At 39.3% G+C, this 14,337-nt stretch overlaps 1 long non-coding RNA gene across 1 annotated transcript; it reads left to right on the top strand.

Annotated features, from left to right (window-relative positions):
• The first annotated feature begins 3,499 nt into the window (after positions 1-3,499).
• Positions 3,500-7,601, top strand: LOC310817869. The gene is made up of 3 exons (XR_014554699.1): positions 3,500-3,543; positions 4,112-4,411; positions 6,466-7,601. It is a non-coding gene; the product is annotated as an uncharacterized lncRNA (long non-coding RNA).
• The last annotated feature ends 6,736 nt before the right edge of the window (positions 7,602-14,337 follow it).

Here is a 14,337-nt window from a genome sequence, read left to right as displayed (position 1 = left end):
TTGTGCTGATTAAGTGCAAGAAGGGACAAATAGAATGAATCTTTTGGACAGGTTGGAAAACTGGGTCGGGCTTTCAGGCACAGCTTTAAGTTGGTTCAGGTCATATCGACAAGACAGGAATTATTTCGTCTCCGTTGGCAACTATGTATCGGAACCAATTAACGTGACGTGCGGAGTCCCCCAAGGTTCTACACATCTATGAAACATTCAAATGTCATGATGTCATGAGAGAAAAAGGGGTGTTTTGATTTAATCGCCAACAGGATGTCGGCTAGGTGTGCCCGTTCTTCTGTGACACAATGAACCCAAAACTGTACACTTGTAAAGTGATAACAGTTGATCAAGGCAATTCCTCTGGCTCACAAACACAGAGAGTAATTCACATGTAAACACATGTAAATAGAATAGTAGTGGTCACAATTTTAGCCAGCAACTGTGCTCATCATATTTTCAGACTAGTTTATTAATAATAATCCATCTACAACGGTGTTGCACTTGACATCTGTATTTCTGCTCTGAATGCCAGATATTCTGTTCCACCAGTAGTGGGCTCATCACACCAGTCAGACTGTCATAGAGCACTGTAGTTCCTACAACATCTCTCCCAAAGACATCTTGATGACAGTGATAGAGTATCTCTTCAATGTACAGCTCTAATACATCTGAGACAACCAATCAGAGGTCAATCTAACATAGACCCCCTTTACAGTACTACAGATATTGCAGGGCCATGAGAGAGATGTACTACCTTAGTTTTAGTGTATTTATCTATTCTCTTTTTCAAGGTAAGTAGTTTTATTGTTTTAGTCACTTGACAGCATGAATATTGTAACTGTAATTTAACTGGGTTATTGTGGGCACTTTGTGTCAACAATGCAGTGACTGTGATGGTGAGATTGGACCAGAATCAGATCTCATGGACGAAGATTAGGAGCCAGAGTGTCTCCTTCAACTGCAGAGTTGTCGGCCAATGCAGGGGTGACTATATCCACTGGTACCAGAAGGTAGAGGGGAAGCCTTTCACTAGAATTCTCACCATTGAAATTGACAACAGCAGAATCACACCTGATTCAACCCATCCTCAAGTATCAGACTTCACTGCGGTACATGGTAAGGATTGGTGTGAACTACAGCTAAAAGCAGTAAAAGAGTCCCATTCTGCTACCTACTACTGTGCCTGCTGGGAGACTGGTTACCACAGTGAGAACTGCTCCACACGCCCTGTACAAAAACAACTGTGACTATGTATTCATTAGAAACATCTCTACTACAGGAAATAACATAATGTATGATAAGAGGAGCGGTTGAAACCACACAGCCCAAGTGACAAAGTTTCACCCCACATCTCTACCTGCTCCAACTGAACACAACAATCCTCCTGTAGGGCTTATTTAGGAATGGCAGTTTCCATGTGAAAGTTTGGCAAGGGAATGTGGCTATATTTTGTTAATATCAATGCATAACTAATATAATTAACACCATGTGCAACACTATGTAACATAATGAATGCAATTAACACTGTGTGCAAATAATTGTGGAGTTTGTGCTGATTAAGTGCAAGAAGGGACAAATAGAATGAATCTTTTGGACAGGTTGGAAAACTGGGTAGGGCTTTCAGGCACAGCTTTAAGTTGGTTCAGGTCATATCTACAAGACAGGAATTATTTCCTCTCCGTTGGCAACTATGTATCGGAACCAATTAACGTGACGTGCGGAGTCCCCCAAGGTTCAGTCCTAGGGCCGTTTTTATTCAACCTCTACATGCTCCCACGAGGGCTAATCATGCGAAATAATAATATTGACTACTATTGCTATGCCAACGACATTCAGATCTATGTAGCGCTATCACCGTACGACTATCGCCGCATTGATCTGCTGTGCCAGTGCATTGAGCAAGTCAAAGACTGGATGTGATAAATTTCCTTCAATTAAATAAGGACAAAACCGAGATAATTGTTTTTGGCGAGAAAAAAGAAAGGCTGAAAGTTACCCAACACCTTCACTCTCTGTCCTTGAAAACCAAAAACCAAGCCAGAAATCTCGGGGTTATTATGGATTCGGATCTACATTTCGACAGCCACATCAAATCAGTAACAAAATAGGCCTACGATCACCTTAAAAACATAGCAAGACTAAGAGGACTCATGTCCACACAAGACTTAGAAAAATCACTGAAATGCTTCCGCTACACAAGCCTTCTAGACCACTAAGATCATCTGAGACCAATCTGTTAATGGTTCCCAGAGTAAATACAAAACATGGGAAAGCAGGATTTAGTTACTATGCAACAAATAGCTGGAATAAACTTCCTGAAGATTTAAGACTTGCCCCAACTCTGACCACTTTTAAATCAAGGCTAAAAACATTCATGTTCACTTTAGCTTTCTGCTAAATCTTAACTACATTGCACTTTTACTATAATGCATTTTTTAGCTTTTTAATTTTTGCAGTTTTATATCTTTTAAAAGTAAAAGTGTTGTGTGAGACAACATAGGAACAAGGTTTTTAGGAGACCGGACGAGGCTCCTGAGTATTTTTAACCAAGGTTTAGTAAAACCTGGAGTTGTACTGATGAGTTCAACTTACAAACTGTTTAAGTGCTTGCATAAAATATACCAGAAAGTATCTGGGAAGAGTGTGACTTAGCTCCCTTTCACTCCTTCCTCCCACTCCTCAAACCCTGTGGTTCTATCTACTTTGAAGATCTACTTTTGCACGCTGGGGCAGACTGGATATTAACTGTTTCAAAGCCCTGTATGATGGTGACTCTTTATGTCTTAAAATTTGCCATGAAAATGCAAACAGCCCTTTTGGACTGAATTTACACAAATCATCAATATAGCTACAGGGTCCATCCGACTGCAGTAATGTACAGTAGTGAAGTCTGCAACCCATTGACCCCACCAGACTCTGGGTATCTTCTCTGGTGATGTTCTGCCAGGCCTGTACTGCAGCCATCTTCAGTTGTTGTTTGTTTTGAGCATGTGTTGCCTTAAGTCTATACTTCAGCAAACAAAATGCATGTTCAATAGAATTTAATTCTGCAGTCAGCAACGGTCCTGAAAAACTCCCTAGTTGGGTCATTGTCCTGCTGTATGATGAAGCGCCGTCCAATGAGTTTGGAGGCATTTGCTTGGGCTGACAAGATGTTTCTGTAAGCTTCAGAATTCATCCTGCTGCTGCTGTCACCAATTACAGTTACATCATCAATTAAGACAAGTGAGCCAGTCCAGTGGAAGCCATACATGCCCTAACCCTAACCCACCATATTTCATAGATGTGGTATGCCGTGGATATTGGGCAGTTCTTCAAACCATTTTCTCAACCCTGGGCAAATCTACCCTTGTTTCACATTTCACATGCATTTGTTAATCCAGTGCCAAGCATTGGCATTGGGCCAAAGATTCACACCTGGGATAAACCCAGAATGAAAAGCTACACACAATAAAAGTTACTGTATCTTTGCAGACTGCTTTTTGGCATGAGGTATTTCACAGTGTTGGATAAAGGTGTTTGGGTCTGGCACAACATTGTATGTAACAGGTAAGAGATCTAAACGTATTCCTATGCTATACACAAACAACAATATTCACAAAATAGCTTATCAAAGTATTTTTCAGCCCAATTAAACAAAGGAAAATGCAATCTATGTTAAAATCAGATGTAATCTTATTAGACATTTCGGAATAATTAATGATGTTAATGATTACGCTTTAGTTGCAAATCTCCATTTCTCTGGTATAAACATTTAAATTATGTGTTAAATATTAAAAATGAAATGATGACCTAATAATTACATTTTGGTAGTCAATACCAGTACAATTTATTAGCACGTAATTACCAATTGTGTTGAATTATTTGATGAATATACTAGAAAATACCCACTGTTACTATATCAGTTAATGTGTATACAGTATAAATCACAATGTACAGTACTTGAATTGGAAATACTTTAATACTCAAGTGAGGCAGTTAACTATGAATGTTTTAGAAAGATGATAGCTACAGTATTTTCTACATGAACAGAACTACAATATGGAATATTGTCTCATGACTCAGCAGTGACCTTTTTACGGTGAAAAATAATGCAATTGTTTCCCTTGACAATCAGACAACCAAGTCCAAAAACCCAGTGTGACCGTCTACCCAGTATCTCAACCTCAACCAGACGGGAAGACCACCCTGCTGTGTCTGGCGAGAGACATGTTTCCAAACTTAGTCAGGTTCTCATGGAAGATGGATAAAAATGGCCAAACAGTGGAGGTGCCAAAAAAAGAGAGAGAAATACTGGAGCAGAGGGAGGAAGGACAGGTGACCAGTATGATCATCATTGACGGACAAGCTGATACAAACAACTTCACCTGTTCCGTGGAGCATGAAGGGTGTATTGTGGACACCATGGGGATACCAGGTAGAGCAAACTAAAATTACAATTGTCAAACAGTCGACATACTTATTAACAAAAATGTTATCAATGTGATAATAAATGACCCAGAAGACATGCTGATTCTCCCAGTCAACAATGGTAAGACTGTTAAGAATATTATATCAGTTTTTTTGCTTGTATAAATACGTACCACTATATATTTAGTATTAATGTATGGTATTTGCTGACTATGCCATGATCGAAATCCTACCAAAGACATTTCAAAATCTTTTATTGTGACTTAATTCATGACATATCATTTGAAATTGTCTTAAAGGTGCAATACTTAATTTGTTATTCAGACAAATGACTGGCAAGCCACTTGTTTTGGTATAACTGATAGTCGAGGCTGGGGAAATGTTTACCACTCGCAAATTAATAGAAAGAGCTCTGGATGCAAGGACCATGATGGGTCTATTGCTGTTACCTAGCATTGATCTATTTTAGTCACGCTTTGAGCACGTTCAAAAACTAACAATTGACTGGTTTAATGTGCTTCATGTGCTTCAAATGAGCTCCATTTCTTCTTAAACTCTGTGTAATGGCTGTCGACCAAGCTTAATCCAAACAAATAATCCTTTAATTCCAGAAAAGAGTTCGGTACATGGGTAGACAATTAGCAGGGAGGCAGATATCCAAAAAAGGGGTTTGCAAGGCAGAGTCTGGTACACGGGTAATCAGTCAAATAGGAGGCAGATAATCCAACAGGGAATAGGCAAAAGACAAACTCGGAAAACCTAACAAAGATCAAAAATCAGGTAAACAAGAAATCACTAAGAAAATCGCTGGGATAAAATCGCATAACCCTCCCTGAACATTTTTTTTAAAAGTGACCCCCCCTACAAAACATACTGATTAAAACTTTAAGCATATGAAGATAACAGAACACCTACGGCCTCTTCCAGCGCATATTTCACTTGGAGAGAGAGAGTCAGTGTCCCGCTCACGATTCAGATGAAGAAATGTCAATGTGCCTTATTGAGCAAGCATATACAGCAGGCACTGTTGTGCACATTAAATTTACGTAAATGTTTTTGATATTTGATTAAAACATGAAGTAGGCCTATAGGCTGCTCTCTCTCCCTCTATCACCCTCTGCTCTGGTCAGTGAGGCAAGCACAGCAGCAGCAGCTGTTCAGTTAATTCAATGTTTTTATTGTTGTTATTTTCCTTTAGGCTATCTAAGAGTATATAATCTGCAGATATAACGCTAATAATTAAGTTTTATCACTTTTTAACGTTCTTTCTGTTTTCTGTCAGTCCTTTTTACTGAAATTCCTATTGGTGTTTATAGGCTGCGAAAAATAATATGTGTAATACCAGGTCTAATACAAACGTAATAATAGAAAAATAATAAACAGTCCCTATTGGCTAATGTGCCTCTGAGTTGTCATGTTCTCTTCGCCTGCACCTGGCCAAGGGAATCAGATCAACACATACAGTCCGATAAATAATTCTGCTGCGTGAAGCCGGCTCCTACGGAGCATGATTTACATGGCATCAATGCTTACACATTACACACACACTAAATAACAACAGTAAACATAACAACAGAAAGATAGCTAATTTCCGGAAATACATGTGGTATTCTATGACGGCAGATGCAGTAAATACAGTTGTTGATTGTAACTAGTTTTCCAGCCTCTTTTGGGCTCATAAATGTCTTTGATATTGGGCTCGGGCCAGGCTCAGGAACCATCTCAACGGGCCCGGGTCAGGTCAGACATGGATCTAGTCGCAAGTCCGGTCTCTTGCTGATCAAAAATAGGCGCACACAGATAGATCTATGCCTTTCAGTAGGCCTATCGATGTTGCAGTTATGGCTTTTTATCATCAAATCAACACCCACTGTGTTCTGTGAGCTCTTGAGTGGCAGCCTAAGGCAATAGGCCCATTTGGGGTGGACTTGTTTTGCAGGCTCTCGGTTGGGCGGAGGTTAGTCATTTTGGGTATTCCGTTAGGGTCTGATTAGTGAAAACACCAGTGGTACACCGGTACATTTTTTACCTTCTCATTTTACTCTTCCTCTTCCTTCCCAGTGTGCAGTGTGAACCTGGCCTCTGTGGCTTACACAGTGATGATTGTGAAGAGCTTGGTGTTCTGCTGTGGGCTCTCTCTTCTGCTGCTCCACAGGAACATGGCAACTACAACCACAACCAATATATTCCTCCGAGTAAAGTAGGAGCCTTAAGTGCTGAGAAATAATAAGCTGTCATGTAGCCTGTGTTTTGATTTCATTGCTTGAAGTTTTGGGTGATCATTTTCTCTTTAATGAGTTGTTTTTATATTCCCTAAAGCTGAAACGATTTTGAAAATTAAGAACGGTTTCTAATGTTTCAAATGAATTGCCAAATCTTGACACAAATTACCATATAATGGATGAAAATGCTTTATTAAGTTCCTCTTATTAGCGTAGGATAGTATAGTATATTTTTCTGAATTTGAGAGGTAACTAGTGCACATAATCTGGCTCCATTTTAAAAAATGAGTGAGTGATCAGTAACACCACATGATAACTTTCAGTAAGAAGCTATTCCAAATGATATACTGTATCTACAGTATCTGTACTATTAAAAATCTGTGTTCTAGTGTTCTAGTGTTCTAGTGTTCTAGCGTTCTAGTGTTCTAGATAATGGCTTTTTAGTGAAAGTTATTATGAAGTCTTAACTAGCTACAGTATGCTTTTCAGACTGGTCATACATGAATTACAGCTATAGTTGTAATCTTTGGTTGATCTTTGGGTGATTAACTTATTTAGCTAAATGTATACTATAAATGTGTATGTTATGCCTTATGTCTATATAAACAATCAACATAGTGTTTATACGGTATCACCAACACTTTTGTGTTAGATATTTGACATGAAAATCAAAATACTGTATACTGTGTCAATTAAGTTATTGTGTTTTCATTTCCCGACCCCTCTGCTTAGAGCTTCTTTGTAGTTAAAATGGCTTATATGTGATATATCAATAGGAAACATGTGTACAGTAAACATGGTGTCCCCCACGAATGATGTAGTGCCCCTCATTGCGTGAACTGGTGACTATTCAAACGTATATTATACTATTATTCTATTGTCACTTTATTTTGCTGTTGTTGTTTGGTAGTTTGTGATGTGAGCTGCTGTAACGCCTTAATTTCCCCTCGGGGATCAATAAAGTACCTATCTATCAATATGACTGAAAAGTTACCAGAACGTGTAGTGCTTATTTGATTCATTATCAGTCTTGCTTCGAACAGCTTTACGTTTATCTGAAGGCAGTCCACGGATTTGAGGTAGACTGAAAAGTTACGGAGCTTGTAGTGCTTATCTGATGTATTTTCTTCGATTTTACAGTATTATTTCAAAACAGTCAATTGGCCGAATGTTGCGGCCCCTGTCTCTGGTCCACATTCCAGTCCACATGGGAACTACAGCTAAAAGCAGTAAAAGAGTCCCATTCTGCTACCTACTACTGTGCCTGCTGGGAGAGTGATGGTTCCCACAGTGAGAACTGCTCCACACGCCCTGTACAAAAACAACTTGGCTTCAACCAAAATCTATGACTCTGTATTCATTAAAAACATCTCTACTACAGGAAATAACATAATGGATGACAAGAGGAGCTGTTGAAACCACACAGCCCAAGTGGCAAAGTTTCACCCCACATCTCTACCTGCTCCAACTGAACACAACAATCCTCCTGTAGGGCTTATTTGAGAATGGCAGTTTCCATGTGAAAGTTTGGCAAGGGAATGTGACTATATTTTGTTAATATCAATGCATAACTAATATAATTAACACCATGTGCAACACTATGTAACATAACGAATGCAATTAACACTGTGTGCAAATAATTGTGGAGTTTGTGCTGATTAAGTGCAAGAAGGGACAAATAGAATGAATCTTTTGGACAGGTTGGAAAACTGGGTCGGGCTTTCAGGCACAGCTTTAAGTTGGTTCAGGTCATATCTACAAGACAGGAATTATTTCGTCTCCATTGGCAACTATGTATCGGAACCAATTAACGTGACGTGCGGAGTCCCCCAAGGTTCTACACATCTATGAAACATTCAAATGTCATGATGTCATGCACTAATCACATCTTGTGGACAAAAATACAAGTGAGCCATTATGATGTACAGTATCTGGTGGATGTCACATGCTTTACTCACTAACTGTTAAAGAATTCCTGAACCCTCACCACCTAGAGTGCCAAGTGTTTTATTTATTTATTTATTTTTAAAATATTTTTACGTTTTATATATTTTTGGTGAATAAAGTCACCCGTGGCACTCTAGAATGTTCACAATTTGGCTGACTTTTTTCACGCTCAGCACTAAATGAGCTAATGTAACCACACCCCAGGTGACGGTGTTGCAGCTCTAACGAAACACAGTTATCTTGACCTCTTTTTCAAAAGAAGACACTTCAGAAGCGACATGGAAATGCTCCGAGAAACTGGTGTTATCCTTTACTTGCTTTACTTAGGTAAGTGTTTCCCATCCAATAAAAGTATCATATAAGCTAACTCAGTTAAGATGAGTGTACATGAACAAATATTTGTATCGTTACAGTGTGTGTAGCAGGACAGAAAATGGACCAGGAGCTATCACGGACAAGGAGAGAAGGCCAGAGTGTGTCCTTCAGGTGCAGCACGGACCAGTGTTATGACGCGGTGTTTTGGTACCAGAGGAAAGGGAATGAACCTTTCAAAGTGATTCTTTACATCAAGAATGATGGCAAGATTTATTCAGGTTTCAACCATCCTCAAAAAAATGACTTCTCAGCCACGAGAAATCAGAACAACTGTGAGCTGGTGATCAAGTCAGTAAAAGTGTCCCATTCTGCCACCTACTACTGTGCCTGCTGGAGTGGCTCCCACAGTGAGAACGAATCCACAAAGCCTGTACAAAAACAACCGGTCTTAATAAAGCTGGAAACAAATGAACAACTGTATCCCCTTAAACACAGGAAGCGGCATGAGATTAGAGAAGCTGTTTGAAACCAGAAACCCCAAGTGATGGTGAAGTACTCAAATATTAGATTGACATGGGAATGTAGAATAGTTGGTAAACAACTTTGATCCAGGTCCAATAGAACAAAAGATGATACAGAGGCTCTCCACTTGCGTACACTCGCCAAATATAATGAACACAATCAGTTTATAGTCGGAATACTCTTAAACGTTGTGGCCAGCAACGAGTGCAACACACTAGACTATTTCAAAATCAGATTTAGTCGGGAATCAATTATACAAATAACTAGTTAAATGAGAGATATCTCCTAACATGCCATAGGTCGAAAGTATCTCTCCTAATTATAAAATAAGATTCTAATTGCCGAAATCCCAGTGCTACAAACGTCAACCCGACACCTGAACCGCGTTGTGCGTTGGCCAAAGATATATCTTGTCTTAACCGGGTCATTCATATTCAAAGCCTAGTTCTAGCAGATTATCCTAGCATACATATTCATCCGTTGCATTTTCGGACAAATGATAGAATTATAATCATTAATTGAGGAGTTTTATTTAGACAAGAAATAATGTAAACTTATCCAGCTTAGTTCAAGTCATACAATCAAAAGTGTTAACACAACATATAAAACATACCGTAGTCGTCGAAGGTTCCAGGAAAATAATCAATTGAAAATAAGATTGCCTAGCAAGACTATATGTGCTAACTCACATATGAGGTGGAATTTCTACTGTAAACATCAAAGGACCTTTTATCAAATGGGGGATACCTTCTGGCAAGTTGTAACAACAATAGTATTCAATTCATAAACAGTATTTCCCAGAGGTATTCAGCTGGATACGGTGGACAGCGCTAGCGATGCGATTCCATTTACATTTCAATTGCTCATTGTAATGATCTGATTGACCATTTGGCTGAATCTCTGTGGAATGTTATGTTATCAAAGATACATATCAAAATACTGGAAAGTAGCATCACACAATAACGAAAATGACATCAAAATACGACTCATAAAACACACGTTAAAAATAAGATAAAATATGACTATATACACATCTATGAAACATTCAAATGTCATGATGTCATAAGAGAAAAAGGGGTGTTTTGATTTAACTTTTGTAAAGTGATAACAGTTGATCAAGGCAATTCCTCTGGCTCACAAACACAGAGAGTAATTCACATGTAAACACATGTAAATAGAATAGTAGGGGTCACAATTTTAGGCAGCAACTGTACTCATCATATTTTCAGACTAGTTTAATAATAATCTGTCTACAACGGTGTTGCACTTGACATCTGTATTTCTGCTCTGAATGCCAGATATTCTGTTCCACCAGTAGTGGGCTCATCACACCAGTCAGACTGTCATAGAGCACTGTAGTTCCTACAACATCTCTCCCAAAGACATCTTGATGACAGTGACAGAGTATCTCTTCATTGTACAGCTCTAATACATCTGAGACAACCAATCAGAGGTCAATCTAACATAGACCCCCTTTACAGTACTACAGACATTGCAGGGCCATGAGAGAGATGTACTACCTTAGTTTTAGTGTGTTTATCTATTCTCTTTTTCAAGGTAAGTAGTTGTATTGTTTTAGTCACTTAACAGCATGAATATTGTAACTGTAATTTAACTGGGTTTTTGGGGGCACTTTGTGTCAACAATGCAGTGACTGTGACGGTGAGATTGGACCAGAATCAGATCTCATGGACGAAGATTAAGAGCCAGAGTGTCTCCTTCAACTGCAGAGTTGTTGGCCAATGCTGGAATAACTATATCCACTGGTACCAGAAGGTAGAGGGGAAGCCTTTCACTAGAATTCTCAACATTAAAATTGACAACGGCAAAATCACACCTGATTCAAGCCATCCTCAAGTATCAGACTTCACTGCGGTACGTGGTAAGGATTGGTGTGAACTACGGCTAAAAGCAGTAAAAGAGTCCCATTCTGCTACCTACTACTGTGCCTGCTGGGAGACTGGTTACCACAGTGAGAACTGCTCCACACGCCCTGTACAAAAACAACTGTGACTCTGTATTCATTAAAAACATCTCTACTACAGGAAATAACATAATGTATGATAAGAGGAGCGGTTGAAACCACACAGCCCAAGTGGCAAAGTTTCACCCCACATCTCTACCTGCTCCAACTGAACACAACAATCCTCCTGTAGGGCTTATTTAAGAATGGCAGTTTCCATGTGAAAGTTTGGCAAGGGAATGTGCCTACATTTTGTTAATATCAATGCATAACTAATATAATTAACACTCTGTGCAACACTATGTAACATAATGAATGCAATTAACACTGTGTGCAAATAATTGTGGAGTTTGTGCTGATTAAGTGCAAGAAGGGACAAATAGAATGAATCTTTTGGACAGGTTGGAAAACTGGGTCGGGCTTTCAGGCACAGCTTTAAGTTGGTTCAGGTCATATCGACAAGACAGGAATTATTTCGTCTCCGTTGGCAACTATGTATCGGAACCAATTAACGTGACGTGCGGAGTCCCCCAAGGTTCTACACATCTATGAAACATTCAAATGTCATGATGTCATGAGAGAAAAAGGGGTGTTTTGATTTAATCGCCAACAGGATGTCGGCTAGGTGTGCCCGTTCTTCTGTGACGCCAATGAACCCAAAACTGTACACTTGTAAAGTGATAACAGTTGATCAAGGCAATTCCTCTGGCTCACAAACACAGAGAGTAATTCACATGTAAACACATGTAAATAGAATAGTAGTGGTCACAATTTTAGCCAGCAACTGTACTCATCATATTTTCAGACTATTTTAATAATAATCCGTCTACAATGGTTTTGCACTTGACATCTGTATTTCTGCTCTGAATGCCAGATATTCTGATCCTCCAGTAGTGGGCTCATCACACCAGTCAGACTGTCATAGAGCACTGTAGTTCCTACAACATCTCTCCCAAAGACATCTTGATGACAGTGACAGAGTATCTCTTCATTGTACAGCTCTAATACATCTGAGACAACCAATCAGAGGTCAATCTAACATAGACCCCCTTTACAGTACTACAGATATTGCAGGGCCATGAGAGAGATGTACTACCTTAGTTTTAGTCTATTTATCTATTCTCTTTTTCAAGGTAAGTAGTTTTATTGTTTTAGTCACTTAACAGCATGAATATTGTAACTGTAATTTAACTGGGTTTTGGGGGCACTTTGTGTCAACAATGCAGTGACTGTGATGTTGAGATTGGACCAGAATCAGATCTCATGGACGAAGATTAAGAGCCAGAGTGTCTCCTTCAACTGCAGAGTTGTTGGCCAATGCTGGAATAACTATATCCACTGGTACCAGAAGGTAGAGGGGAAGCCTTTCACTAGAATTCTCACCATTAGAATTGACAACGGCAAAATCACACCTGATTCAAGCCATCCTCAAGTATCAGACTTCACTGCGGTACGTGGTAAGGATTGGTGTGAACTACGGCTAAAAGCAGTAAAAGAGTCCCATTCTGCTACCTACTACTGTGCCTGCTGGGAGACTAGTTCCCACAGTGAGAACTGCTCCACACGCCCTGTACAAAAACAACTGTGACTATGTATTCATCAAAAACATCTCTACTACAGGAAATAACATAATGGATGATAAGAGGAGCGGTTGAAACCACACAGCCCAAGTGACAAAGTTTCACCCCACATCTCTACCTGCTCCAACTGAACACAACAATCCTCCTGTAGGGCTTATTTGAGAATGGCAGTTTCCATGTGAAAGTTTGGCAAGGGAATGTGGCTATATTTTGTTAATATCAATGCATAACTAATATAATTAACACTATGTGCAACACTACGTAACATAATGAATGCAATTAACACTGTGTGCAAATAATTGTGGAGTTTGTGCTGATTAAGTGCAAGAAGGGACAAATAGAATGAATCTTTTGGACAGGTTGGAAAACTGGGTCGGGCTTTCAGGCACAGCTTTAAGTTGGTTCAGGTCATATCTACAAGACAGGAATTATTTAGTCTCCGTTGGCAACTATGTATCGGAACCAATTAACGTGACGTGCGGAGTCCCCCAAGGTTCAGTCCTAGGGCCGTTTTTATTCAACCTCTACATGCTCCCACTAGGGCTAATCATGCGAAATAATAATATTGACTACTATTGCTATGCCAACGACATTCAGATCTATGTAGCGCTATCACCGTACGACTATCGCCGCATAGATCTGCTGTGCCAGTGCATTGAGCAAGTCAAAGACTGGATGTGATAAATTTCCTTCAATTAAATAAGGACAAAACCGAGATAATTGTTTTTGGCGAGAAAAAAGAAAGGCTGAAAGTTACCCAACACCTTCACTCTCTGTCCTTGAAAACCAAAAACCAAGCCAGAAATCTCGGGGTTATTATCGATTCGGATCTACATTTCGACAGCTCATTTCGACAGATCATCTGAGACCAATCTGTTATTGGTTCCCAGAGTAAATACAAAACATGGGAAAGCAGGATTTAGTTACTATGCAACAAATAGCTGGAATAAACTTCCTGAAGATTTAAGACTTGCCCCAACTCTGACCACTTTTAAATCAAGGCTAAAAACATTCATGTTCACTTTAGCTTTCTGCTAAATCTTAACTACATTGCACTTTTACTATAATGCATTTTTTAGCTTTTTAATTTTTGCACTTTTATATCTTTTAAAAGTAAAAGTGTTGTGTGAGACAACATAGGAACAAGGTTTTGAGGAGACCGGACGAGGCTCCTGAGTATTTTTAACCAAGGTTTAGTAAAACCTGGAGTTGTACTGAGTTCAACTTACAGACTGTTTAAGTGCTTGCATAAAATATACCAGAAAGTATATGGGAAGAGTGTGACTTAGCTCCCTTTCTCTCCTTCCTCCCACTCCTCAAACCCTGTGGTTCTATCTACTTTGAAGATCTACTTTTGCACGCTGGGGCATACTGGATATTAACT

This window comes from Argentina silus (assembly GCF_951799395.1).
Source record: "Argentina silus genome assembly, chromosome: 17".
NCBI lineage: Eukaryota > Metazoa > Chordata > Actinopteri > Argentiniformes > Argentinidae > Argentina > Argentina silus.
The sequence above is the reverse complement of the archived record's forward strand: the minus strand, read 5'-3'. Positions and strand labels throughout refer to the sequence as shown.